This window comes from Lygodium microphyllum, chromosome 17, assembly GCF_053477565.2.
Source record: "Lygodium microphyllum isolate KBCC chromosome 17, Lygodium_microphyllum_v1.1.10, whole genome shotgun sequence".
Taxonomy (NCBI): Eukaryota; Viridiplantae; Streptophyta; class Polypodiopsida; order Schizaeales; family Lygodiaceae; genus Lygodium; species Lygodium microphyllum.
This window is the reverse complement of record NC_141151.1, coordinates 57,389,042-57,402,757: the sequence shown is the minus strand read 5'-3', so window position 1 is coordinate 57,402,757 and position 13,716 is coordinate 57,389,042.

Genomic DNA, 13,716 nt, shown 5'->3' with positions numbered 1-13,716 from the left:
ACTACTCTTGTTGCTCAATTAGCGACCACTTCATCCCCAGAGAAGACCAATGACTCTAGACATGAGTCTAGACGTCCTCCACATTAGGAACCATCGCATGTCCCACAAGGTATACTTGGCGCTAAGGGAATTTCCCCTTCTACCTACAAGATCGGGGAACCCTCTCATATGCATGATGAACCCCTATTGAATTCCCCCGTCCACCATGCCGGCAACATCCACTTGAGGCCTTCTCCCACCTTGGGTCGAATTTCACCCGCTCTACCTAGGAGCCCCCATGCACCCCATATGAATCAGCCCCATCAAGGACAATATGGTACAAATGGCCAGCCTGGCAATCATGGTCAGCATGGTTATAATGGAAAACATGGGCTTAATGCACCCCAAGGTATGTATGGATGGCAGGGCATGTATGGCCATCATGGGTTGCATGGATAGCAAGGATTTCATGGGCAGCATGGCCCCTATGATCTGTGTGACAAGGTCATCCTAACAAAGTACAATGGGAAATCCCCCTCACCATCTGACTAGAAGAATGGACGTCCAAGTTGGAGTCCTACTTCAACATCTACCCCCGCACTGATGATCAAAAAATACTTTTTGCTTCTCTCCACTTGGAAGTTTTTTCCCACACTTGGTGGCACTATATCAATCGGGAGAATCAACAATTCATTGATTGGGAAGATTTCAAAATGCATATGGTCCAAGTTTTTGTGTCCCATGTGGAAAAAGAACGGTTGGCAAGACAATGGTACACTCTTGACCAACGTAACCTCACTGTACGTGACTACACAAATCAACTCATGAACTTGACCATGTATGTGGAGAGCATTAGTGACGATGCTAAATTGCACAAGTACATCTATGGGTTGGAACCGAGTCTATCGGGTTGCTGTCATGGCCTAAAAACCTGCCACACTATTTGATGCAATTGAATTGGCTGAGAGATATGCAAGAAAGTATCGTAAGAATGAGCATTTTCAGCAAGGTGTTGGACCTCCTTGCATTCCTTCATGATCCGCCCCATACGGAGGTGGTTTTTGAGGCACTTCTATGCCTAATAACAGCCCCAAAGTACCCATTTACCCCGCCTTCAATGCTGAAAGAAACATGGGCACTTTTGGGAAAGCATCGGGCTCTACTATTGAAAATAGGTATGCCGAAAATAAATAGTCCACTACATCACCTTCCCATGGATCCAGTAGTCAATGGTTTCTCTCCCCAGATGTTGTGAAGGAACGGAAAGAAAAGGGCCTATGCTTTAAGTGTGGAGATAATTACACTACTGATCATGCCTCCAAATGCCCATACAAGACAGCTAAGGTCAAAGTTCATAGCATGTATGTCATGGAAGATTGGCATTATGAGGAGAATGACTTGCCCATTGACCAGGCTGAGCCCACGAAGGATATTGATCATGAGTAATTCTATGACCCGGAGGATGGGTTTCCCTTTGACCCGGGTAGTGCTCCCTCACATATACTTGATTTAACATCCCACCCACCTCCCACTTCCCTTTGCTCAATCTCCTTGGATTCTTGGATGGGTTCCCACAGCCCCAACACCCTTCCCATTCAATGCACTATCAATGGAAAGCATGTTTTTATCCTTGTGGATAATGGAAGCACTCACAATTTTGTCAATAAATCAACCATTGATCGGTTGAAATGTACCCCTATGGCATTACATCACCCCTTGAAGGTCCAAGTAGCAAATGGAGAAGAAGAAATTAGTACACATGTATGTCCCGCAGCCCCCTTATGCCTAGCTAAAAATTATGTGGTACTGGTTGATTGATTGCCCTAGATATGGGCTCCATTGAAGTTGTCTTGGGTTGTGATTGGCTGAAATAATTGGGGAAAATTGCTATGGACTTCTCTTAGCTTTACATGGAGTTTATGATGCATGGACAGCCTATCCACCTAAAGGGAGTTCAAGATCATGCTGATTTTCAGCTCATTACAGCAAAGCAGCTCAAATGGGAGTTTAAGAAATGCTCACAAACCTTTGTTTTGCAATTAAATAAAGACAATTATGATCAGCCCCCCACAGTATCTCATGATTCTGCCTTGCAAGCCTTACTTGAGGAATACAATGACTTATTTCAGATGCATACATCCATCCCTCCCAAGAGACAAGTGGACCACCCACTTGACCTAGAGCCCCGTTCCAAGCTAGTGAACAAACCCCGCTATAGACTCTCCAAGTGTGAGCATGAAGAGGTTGCAAAGCAAATCAAGGAGTTGTTGGAGATGGTTTTCATTGAACCGAGTTCTTCCCCCTATGCATCCCCTGTCCTCTTAGTGAAAAAGAAAGATGGCTCCTTTCGCATGTGCATTGACTACAGAGATTTGAACAAAATTATAGTGAAGAACCACTACCCCATCCCACGAATTGATGATTTGCTGGATGAGTTAAAAGGGGCATGCTATTTCACTAAGATTGACTTATGCTCTGGCTACCATCAGATTCGTATGTGGGCAGGAGATGAGGTCAAAATGGCCTTCAGGACTGATCGTGGACTTTACCATTTTCTTGTGATGCCTTCTGGGTTGACTAATTCCCTTGCCACCTTTCAAAGCCTCATGAACAAAATCCTACAGCCCTTTTTGTTCAAATTCGTGCTTGTTTTCTTTGATGACATCCTCATTTACAGCAAGTCATCTATGGAGCACTCGACACACGTTCGGACGGTGTTTGACATATTGAGAGAGCATCGACTCTTTGCTAAGGAGAGCAAATGCATATTCATGCAAACATCTGTGGAGTACTTGGGACACATTGTGAGCAAAAATGGTATACAGGCTGACCCGAAAAATATGCAATGTGTTAAAGATTGGCCCACTCCTTCCAGCATCACTTCTTTGCGTGGCTTCCTTGTCTCTTCATTCTATAGACACTTTGTTAAGTACTATGCCACCATTGCAGCACTTTTGACTAATCGCTTGAAAAAAGAGTCATTATTTTGGGATGCCATTGCGGATCATAGCTTCAAACAGTTAAAGGACACGCTTACTTCATCCCCCATCCTTGTTTGCCCTGACTTCTCTAAGATTTTTACCATTCATTTTGATGCCAGTGGCTGCGGTATTGGTGCAGTATTGTTGCAAGAGCATGGTGTGATTGCATTTGAAAGCCCCAAGCTTGATGAGAAGGAGATGCAAATGAATGTATATGACCAACAGATGTTGTCCATCCTCCATGCCATCAAGAAATGGCACCACTATTTGTATGGCAGCCACTTCCAAGTAAAAAGAAATCATTAAGTCCTCCAATACTTCTTAACTCAGTCTACTTTGACTCCTAAGCAAAGGCGATGGGTGGCAACCTTATAGAACAATGACTTTGACATTTCACACACGCAGGGGCAAGGATAATATTGTGACTGATTCTCTCTCTCGAATGTGGGTGTGCAGAGTGTCCTCTATCTCAGAATTGCACAGTGATTGGGTTGAAGAGCTCCAAGCGGCTTACTTGTTAGATGATCATTTCAGCCACACATTTCAAAAATTACAGCATGGGGTTGTGGCTGAAAACTCCCAATATCAGCTCAAGCATGGCCTTATTTGGTCCCATGGCAAGATTGTCATCCCGCACACTTCCCCCTTCACGCAAAAGATCATGGAAGAAATGCATTCTTGCTCCACTGCCGGTCACTTGGGTGTTTTCAAAATGTATGACAGGATTACCAAGAGCTTTCATTGGAAAGTCTTATGGAGGGACATCAAGGACTTTGTGACCAAATGTGTTCCATGCCAACAGAACAAGGATAGTACACTCAGGCCCACTGGCCTCTTGTAGCCTCTCCCTATCCCTGAAGGAAAATGGACTCACATCACAATGGACTTTATCACTGGCCTTCTTGCGACTAAGAAAGGGTGGAACAGTATCTATGTGGTAGTTGATTGCCTCACCAAAGCTGCCCACTTTATCCCCACTAAGATCCAATATACTGCCTCTCAAATGGCCACTTAGTTTATGGAAAATGTCTTCAACCTGCATGGCTTACCACAAGTCAAGTACATGATCGGGATGCAAAGTTTATGAGCAACTTCTGGCAGATAGTTTTCACCTCCATGGAGAGCAAGCTTGCTCCATCCACTACGTACCACCCTAAGACAGATGGCCAAACTGAGAGAGTGAACAGATGGCTTGAGACATATTTGAGGCACTTTTGCCATGATGTACAGCACGGTTGGGATACGTGGCTTCACTTGGCTAAGTTTGCATATAATAACTCCACACATTCTAGCATTGGAGTTTCCCCTTTTGAGTCCTTATACGGGTATAAGGTTCCCCTTTCCATAGTCTTATTTACTGATAAGATCAACCCTTAGAGTCAAGGTGAATTGGATCGCATGCAAGCTTTACTTCAGCAATGCAAAATGAATCTTTAGAAGGCCCAAACACACATGAAACTCTATGTTGATAAAAACAAAAGGCATTTGGAATTCCAAGAGGGGGAATTGGTCCTTTTGAAAGTGCCTAAGTCCTGCTACTCAACTCTCAAAGAGGGCAGCAGTAACAAGCTAGCCCATCGCTTCTATGGCCCATACTGAATCCTGAAGAGAGTTGGCAACTTGGCCTACCGCTTAGAACTTCCCCCTACCACAAAATTCCACAATGTGTTTCATGTCAGCTAGCTGAAACCCTTTGTAGGCTCCTTAATGGACTATGTGGAAGAACTTCCCCCCATAGATGAAGAGGGCATCACTCAATATGTCCCTGAAGCAATCATTGGGCAGCAAGATAAGCACTTATAATCCCGATCCATCAAAGAATACCTCATCAAATGGCAAGGCCTACCCTTAGAAGAAGCATCTTGCCGCCCAGCAACCATCCTCAATGAATTTCCCTACCTCCGTGAACCCCAACGACTGGAAGACTAGCCGGTCATGCCCCAAATTGCCCACCTTCTGCCCACAGATTGCACACTATTTTAGAACAGTTTTGTACTTACTCAAATCACATGCATGTGCATTCTACATAGACTGAAAGTATTCATCATAAGCTCTGTTTTGACATATGGTGCACCCTATTTGGAGTAGCCTATCAAAAATTATGACTAGTTTTTTTTAGCAAACCGGTCCCGGACTGCATGCTGTCCCTAGTCTGTCCACACCTAATCTTCATTGTCAAAGGGCTCTGAGTAGTACTCTACAACCCTCCTTAGCCCACCCATCACTCCCCTCTATTTCTCCTTGTTTTTTAGGGCAAAATCCTTTCAAGTGGGGATGGATTGTAACAAGCGGGATACACACTGACTAGGGTATGTAAGGTGTAAGAGCCCCAAATTAGGGCAACCAGTTATTATCAAGATCATACTCTTCACCTTCATCTCCAGCTTCCATGGCTTCCTTCTTTCTTCTCTCCTCCCTTCTCTCTTTCTCTCTCTTCTTCTAGTCTTCTTCCTTCATCTTCTTGCTCTCTTTCTCTCTCCTCACCTCTTCTTCTCTCTCCTCTCAGCTTCTTTCATTACAAAAATGGATGGTTGAAATGAAGAAAAAGTTTTGATAGTCATGCTTAGATCAGGCCTACACAATCAAACATGGCCATACGTGATCTACACTTGAGCTACTGTCTAGGTAGTCTCACGTGTCATAGGGTAACATGTCCATATTATGCAAATGAAAAGTGATATAATGGCACTGGCTTTTATAGCCACTTGGATAGACAAATGAGCAAGGGATATCCTACAAGGTCGAAGTTAACTCAAGCTTTACTTATCACTAATATCAAAAAGTTGTGTCTTGCTTTGCAATGTAAGCCCACATTATCTACTATGTCCTACCATTGGATGACAACATGATGCATTTGGTTATAAATGTTGTAGAGCACTCACACAATGTCCAACAAGGAACATGAAGGGCCTTTATTGAGAAAGTGCAAAGCCTTATAAGTACAATATTGAAGATTGAGAACAAATACCCTCGTAAAGTTTAGATGCTTGTTGCATGCAAAATACTATTCTAATCTCTTATCAACAAGAAAGATGACTCAGTGGCACAAGTCACAAAGATCTCAATCACTTTCTCAAAGAAATGATGCCACTCGTGCAAAACAAAGGGTAGGGTCCAAATGATTTTCAATGTTGTTGTTTGTTACTTTATCGTGGATGTTGGTCCATTGACACAATTTGTTTTGACTACCAACCAAACTTGAGGGGATACTCTCACAAGAAAAGGCCAAACAAGGTACATAAGTTGGTGATGGATATGACAACATACTACAACTCCAATGACGTTGCATATTTTCCTTTTTCCATGGAAGCTAATTTCTTGAATAGGAAGGAGCTAAGGACAAATGTTACTTGTTTGAAATTTTTACAAAAGGTCCTAATTCAATGGTGGATTTATTTTATTTCATGCAATATACAAGCATAGGGGATCTATGAAATGTTTGGATGCACATTGATCATAATCATTGTGCAGATGGTTGGACAACAATGTCATGGTGGTGAATATATGATACTTTGATCAACACTCTTGTGGACTTAACATTTCATCCTATGAAGTATTTTGTAATAGTTTATAACATCAAAGCATTACAAATAGTAGCAATATGTGAGAGAAAAGGGGAGAATTATGAATATCAAGTGTTATTTGGAACAATCTAAAAAATGTCATAGAATAGTGTGGGCATGACCCCCTTAACTTTGTTGGTTTCATGGTAGATGAGGTAGGAGGAAATTGATTGGCTATAAGGACAATGCATAAATAAGGGGTTCATAATGTCATGAAAGGGAGAGAGTGGTCTTGCCTTTCTTACTAAAATTGAAAACCTCCATATGGACTAACAAAAGTCCATGGGAATGTGCTTAGGTTTCAAGTATTGAGAGCTGGATTTTAGAACCCAATTTAGACCCGTTCTTGAAGCATTGAAGCTTGTTTTGGAGCCGAAAAGTGCTCGAGAGGCGTTTAAGAGCCAGTTTTCATGAAAAATCAAATGGTGGTGGATGGCCGAGATAGAGTTTTCCTAGATGCATTTCGACATCAGGAATCCAACACAAGTCTCGGTTCGTCGATCAAAGGTTGTTTGACTCTCCATTTAATCCCCGCAAGGTTCGGCACTATAAAGCAGATACCAAATCGGGAAGCCGTAAAGTGCATGCGAGAGGCCAGGTTTGATGGAGTTTGATGCCATGAAGCCGCATGTCCAGTTGGATTGCAAATCGGAGTTTGTTTGGGCCTTCAAAATTAAAAAATCCACTTGCGAGACAGTGTGAACACAAAAAGATGAACCGATTATTTTAATGTTTTAAACCTTAGGCTTAATAAAAGCCTTGAAACTAATGTAAAAACTATCGAACAGAGGGAAGCGTCAATGCATCTCCTCATCTTTGCTTGATGCCTCTCCGATTCAACCCCGTTTGGAGAGAGAGGGGGAGATTCTCGATCAGGGTAGGGAGAGGAACATGATGGCTGCAAGCTTGCCCGTTTTAATGGAGGATTTAAAAATCACATTTTTTAGTCTTTCTCTCTCCTCCCTCTCTCTCCCCTTAAGAGGCAATTCATGCCCATGAAGAAGAAGAGAACCGGTTGAAGGATGCTTTTCCGGCATGGTACCGGATCACTCCTGGATTGATGGAGGGCTAGAGTTGGTTGTTCGAAGGTGGGCTAAGCCTTGAATGAGGGCTGGTCTGCAGTCTTGCATTAGATTTTAAAACTCGCAAAGAAGGAAAAAATTCGATAATTCTATTTTACAAAGGAAATCTGCTTGTTTATATTTGATTAAGACAATGTTGTTCTTATGGAGTGAAAATTGGTAGACATGCTGTTTATTGTTTGTTATATGCTTGCATGATGAAAAAATCAGAAAACATAAAGTCAAAATGTTGGAAATAATTTTTAGAAACCCATAAAACAGGACTTTTATGAGGAAAATGGAATTTTTGGTGTTTTTGGGTGCGATAAACCAATATACATGGGATAAAATGCTAATAAAATCAGTATTTCTACTCTTTTAAGAATCAAGGGCCAAAAATTTAAAAATATATCAATATTTTTATTTAAAAAATAGAGAAAATGGAGAAAAATAAGAGAAAAAAATATGCCTTAGAAAAATACCCAAAAATATAATAAGTGGTTGTGGATGTATGGTAGGGAAAAACGTAAGGTTTGGCCTCAGCTCGCCCTATTTTTTTATCATAGTGTGTGATTTATTGCATTTCATACACTAAACCACGACAAAATGTGAGGTGCCCGCCCATTGGCTTTCCAGGCACTCTTTTAGCGGTCTATCGAGAAACAAATCTAAGCATCGCTGCCCGGCACTCCCAGGGAATGTTCCGAGTTTTGTCGCCTAGGGTTTCCCGAATCCGCCTCACAATGGAATGTTCATGACCGAACCCACTAGGATCAACCTGAAATTCGGATTCCTAGTTGTCAAGGTCTCCTATTAGCATTCTAGCATCGGGTTTTGGACATCCTACTTTATGCAGAGATACCTAATCCAAAGTAGACTCATGCCGCAATGGGTTCAAAGAGAATGGGAAACGAGAGGGATGCGCTGCTCAACCTCTCTACCCATAGGGCATAGTCCCATTCCGGTCCACTAAAACGGCATGAATCGGGTTCTAACCATTCAATACCTAAAGGTCAAATGACGTTAAAAACCTGTGAGAAGCCTCTCAGTTCTCTGGGACCACCCTACCATAAGACGGCCCCGTCGGGGGTTCAGCCCACCCGCTTCCCTTAATAGCTTTAGTTTTCTAATTAGGTCCTACCACATTTATGTGTGACACTTATAAATCAGCTTCATTAATTAAGAATTTTATAGGGAACAGAGTTCATTCACATAACTTATAGCATATACACAAAAACAAAGTAAAGCAGTCTATTGACAAACAAGTTCAAACAATTCCTTAACTTATCTTCAAGTTAATCTTTGTCTCCTGCCCATACAGGAGAAATTATGTATCGCTTCTGTCCAACAGAAGTATCCCTTCTGCCTTGCAGAAGTACCTGGTCCAATTCACATGGCACCACAAACTCAATCCTTTATCTAGAATAGGATCTCCCAACATGCCCAGATGTTGGGGGCCACGGAGATCTTCAACTCCATTCTAGACCTAGCAAGGGGTGACCAGAGCTCCAACTGACCCACAAGCTGTCTAGGAGCGAAACATCATTCCCGCGGTTGGCCTTTTCACCACCACTCGACCTTCAGCCCATGAATTGAGTAGTGCCTTCTCGGGTTAATATGCAGTGCGATCATGGAGGTGATCCATCCGTGCAATATATCCTTCCTTAATTAAATCCTTTAAGAATCAAGCACAAACAAGGCATTCAATCCTAATATCATTTTTCAAGAAAACATTCCTTTATTCCCATGGCGACTTGTCATCACAGACCCTTGCCATGCATTTACCATAAATCACAAGCACTTGTAATAATCATCCAATCAACAAAGTAGCAACCAGTTGAATGTAAAAGCATTTAGGATGTTGTTCGATCAATCAACAAAACCAATTGCATTTTTTTCCAACCAATGCAAGAATAGACGATATAACATTTCCATCGTATATTTGGTCTCCCCCTTGGGATCTAAGAGCAATACTATGCAAACATGTTCTTAACACTTCCTTCCTTTGGCTAGGGCATATGTTAAGGGTTCAAACACTTATTCATGATGTAAGTTCTATAGGTCACTTACCTTGATTGGTAACCCAACCTTGGATTTGGATTGGAAAAAGTCATCGTTATCTGACGGGTCTCAAGACATCTTAGTTTTAACCCTTATGATTAATTTCTTATACTTGCTCTTAGTCAAGTCATGAGGCAACTAGAAAATTATCCTCATATATCAAACATGTTATAGGCATAACATGTGAATACTTAATAAGATAAGTGCGAGATGATCTCAAGTAATTAGACTCCAATAGGCCTTGCATTGAGCTAGAATCTAGTTTTTCTTAATATTTAGGCTCTTAGGCTAAGTACTTTCGAAGTATCTAAACTTTAAACTAGTACTTTCTATTCATGATTCTCAATGTCATATTCTTTTAGTAATTATGTTATTTGTAACCCTTGACTATACTTTAATCTAGCACATCTAGCACTTGTATGCACAACCTTTTAATGTCGTTCTTTTGATGACTATGCCATTCATAATGCTTGACTAATTCTTCCTTGTAATTGCTCTACTAGCAAATAAGTCATATGTAACTAGGTGCAATTATCTTCCCTTGATATATGCACTTCACAAACTCCATCTTCCGAGTAGCTGAGATGAAATTTATCGTTTCCCATGACTTATACTCGTGCATTGTAGTATGGGGCATAACGTATCTCATACGAGAATCAAAGCAAGCATCTATCAATTTGAGAATACATTACTTACGACCGGAACCGCAGTTGGATCGACATTGATTCCTTTGTCCGAAGTCTTATTACTGGTTGCAGGATTGTCATCCGCACGCGACATTCTTCGCTTGGAGGCCATCATCTGCAAGTAGACTCAAGAGATTAAGAAGGTGGAATAGATTCAAGATGGGAGAGCGTAAGAGAAGATGGTTAAGTCGAGCATCGAGATAGAGGGAATTGAGCTAATTCTCTTCCTTGCAGTCTCTCAAGGTGACTCTTCTCTCTCTCTCTCTCTCTCTCTCTCTCTCTCTCTCTCTCTCTCTCTCTCTCTCTCTCTCTCTCTCTCTCTCTCTCTCTCTCTCTCTCTCAAGCTCTCTTTCAAGCTCTTCCTCACAATCTCTTGGAGGGGTATCATTCTCTCTACCTCTCTCTCGCAGCCTCTCGGGGTCTCCTTATGCTTTTGTATGCCTCTCCCATGCCTCATATTTATAGTGAATTAGAGAAGAGGGCTTGTGGTTGAGAAGTGGAGCTCTTTGTGGAGGGGGGATCTTGGAAAGATCAGTGATCTCATGGTCAGATCATAAATCTGATGGTTCCATTGGCTTTGAAAGGGGGGTAAAACCCCAAGACACTTTCTTAGAAAGCTCTTAGTTCACTCCTTTTTCTTTTCTCTGTTCAAGGTGCTGTGCACTGCCTGTGTACTACGATCATGGCGCGTGCGATTCTGCAAATCCTCTCTTTTTTTTTCTTTTTATAAAATCTCCAAACTAACTAAAATATCACTTGTCTTTTCTTTTAAATGACATCCAGTTCTAAAAATCTCCATATCTTTTTTTAGGATAGTATCTAAAATATCTAAAATATACTAGTTTTGCCCAAAATCTAATATTTTTGGACCATCCAAACGATACACATTAATATAGTGATTAATATTACTCATAAGTCTCGTTTATGTTGTAATTTACGTGAAGGGTGGCTACGGTCCTTGCCGATCCGAGAAAAATATCGAATTTATGACTCTTGATTTTTCTAAATAAAATATTTTAAATTAAATAAAAATTATTAATAATTAATATTAGTTAGTTTTTACCTTAGTTAGTCCTTAGTTAGTAATCTTACTAACTTATTAATTGACTAACTAACATTCAAACTAACCAACTAACTTTTATTGTGTGGAAATATTACATCCTCCTCCCCTTAGAGAAATCGAGATGTCCTCATCTCGAGAGAAACCAGGGGTATCATTTTGGAACTTGTGGGTTATGGGCCCACCATGCTTTCGTTGTGCTACTCTAATCACTCACAGGCATGCGGTCTTTTGAAACAACAACCTATGGTATTTGATATATCCGAGTCTTTTGGTTATAATAGAAAATTTATTGTAGTTACATCTCATGGATATCTTCTAGGTTTTTCCTAAGCACTTGGTATATTCTAGATCACTCGAGCTTGTACAACTTCTTTTCCTGTAAGCTCAAGTTCTCTTCGAGTTCCATTGGGACAATTGATATAGTTATGTCCAATGTTGTGGCACTCGGAGCATCGGTGTTTAGGGTACTTTGGACATTCCCTTTTGAAATGACCTAACTCCTTGCAATAGAAACAATGTGGAGCTTTATCACTTGTGGTCACAAGATTCTTGGTTGTCCTTGGTAGGATTTTCTTCTTTAGACCAAATTGTCCTAGGATTCTTTTAGCAAATTGGAGTGGTCCTTTATCTTGGAAACTACATTCCTAGATTGTCATGTCCTTAGTTCGGGACTGAGCTCCATGGACAATTGGCTTTGCTTGTAATACTAAAGAATACTTCCAAGCTTCGACATTCTGGTAAGACCCAATCTATATTAGTTGAGAAGAAATGACTTAAGAGAAATTCATTGCACATTATAGCTATCATTCCTTGTCAGAGTATCTCTAATCATTTGCAAGTTCTATGCTCAAAATAGATGCAACTCATATTACTCAAGTTAACTATAGTCACAAGACTAAGGTTTATTCCAATACAAGTTGTATTTCATGTCAATAAAATTTCTAGGAATTCTAATAATCCTGAAGTGGTGTAGTAGGTTCTAAGTCTTCGTCTTCATCTGATTCCTCTATATATCCAAAGATTGCACTTGTGTAGCTTCGTTTACTTGGAGGCTTCGTATCTTTTGGACTTAAGTCAGGGCAATCTGCTTGGACATGTCCTAGTTCATTGCAATGGAAACATTGATGGTAGGGACATCTCCTACGGATGTGCCCTATCTCTCCACATGTATGGCATCTCTTACCCAGATCTCAGGAGTCATCTTTACTACAATTTTCTGATTTAAATTCTTGGACGATTGGATTCACTCGGAGTAATGCATCTTGCAAGTCCGTTGGACGCATTACTTCAAGACGGTGGTTCAGAGGAGTGTTTAGGCCATGGCAAAACTTGGATACTTGTTGCGCAATATCCGTAGGTGGTGCGTATTTTGGTAGGGTTACAAACTTTGAGTAGTAAGCTTCCAAAGTTAATTCTAGTTGCTTTAGCTTGAAGAATTCATTCATCTTCAAAGTCTGGTAGGTTGGCGGAAGGTATCGTCCATGTACAGCATCTTTCAGCTGAACCCAAGTAATAGCGGCTTCAGAAACACCTTCACCTTTGCACCATTGCTTCCACCATAATCGAGCCTGGCCAACTAACTTAAGTTTGGCTATCATTACTTGATTGGTAGAGGCAATTCCCGAAGCAAAGAAATAGTCATCCATCAACTCAATCCATATCTTTGCCTCTGCTGTGATGTCTATTCCTTCTCCATCAAACTCGAGTGCCTTAATTTGCTTGAGAAGGAATTTCTTCTCCTGCATGTCAACATTCGTGGGTGCAGAAGGTTCCTAACAATCAAGCCATAATGCTTAGATTAATTTGTTTAGGATGTGTCTACAAACCATACATTAATCAATCACGTATCATTACAAATTCCGGCTCTGATACCAACTTTGAGGTGCCCGCCCATCGGCATTCCATGCACTCTTTTAGCGGTCTATTGAGAAATCAATCTAAGCATCACTGCCCGACACTCCCAGGGAATGTTTTGAGTTTTGTCACCTAGGGTTTCCCGAATCTGCCTTGCAACGGAATGTTCATGACCGAATCCATTAGGATCGACCTGAAATTTGGGTTCCTAGTTGTCAAGGTCTCCTGTTAGCATTCTAGCGTCGGGTTTTGGACATCCTACTTTACGTAGAGATACCCAATCTAAAGCAGACCCATGCCGCACTTGGTTCAAAGAGAATGGGAAATGAGAGGGATACGCTGCTCGACCTCTCTGCCCATAGGGCATAGTCCCATTCCGGTCCACTAAAACGACATGAATCGGGTTCTAACCATTCAATACCTAAAGGTCAAATGACGTTAAAAACCTGTGAGAAGCCTCTCAGTTCT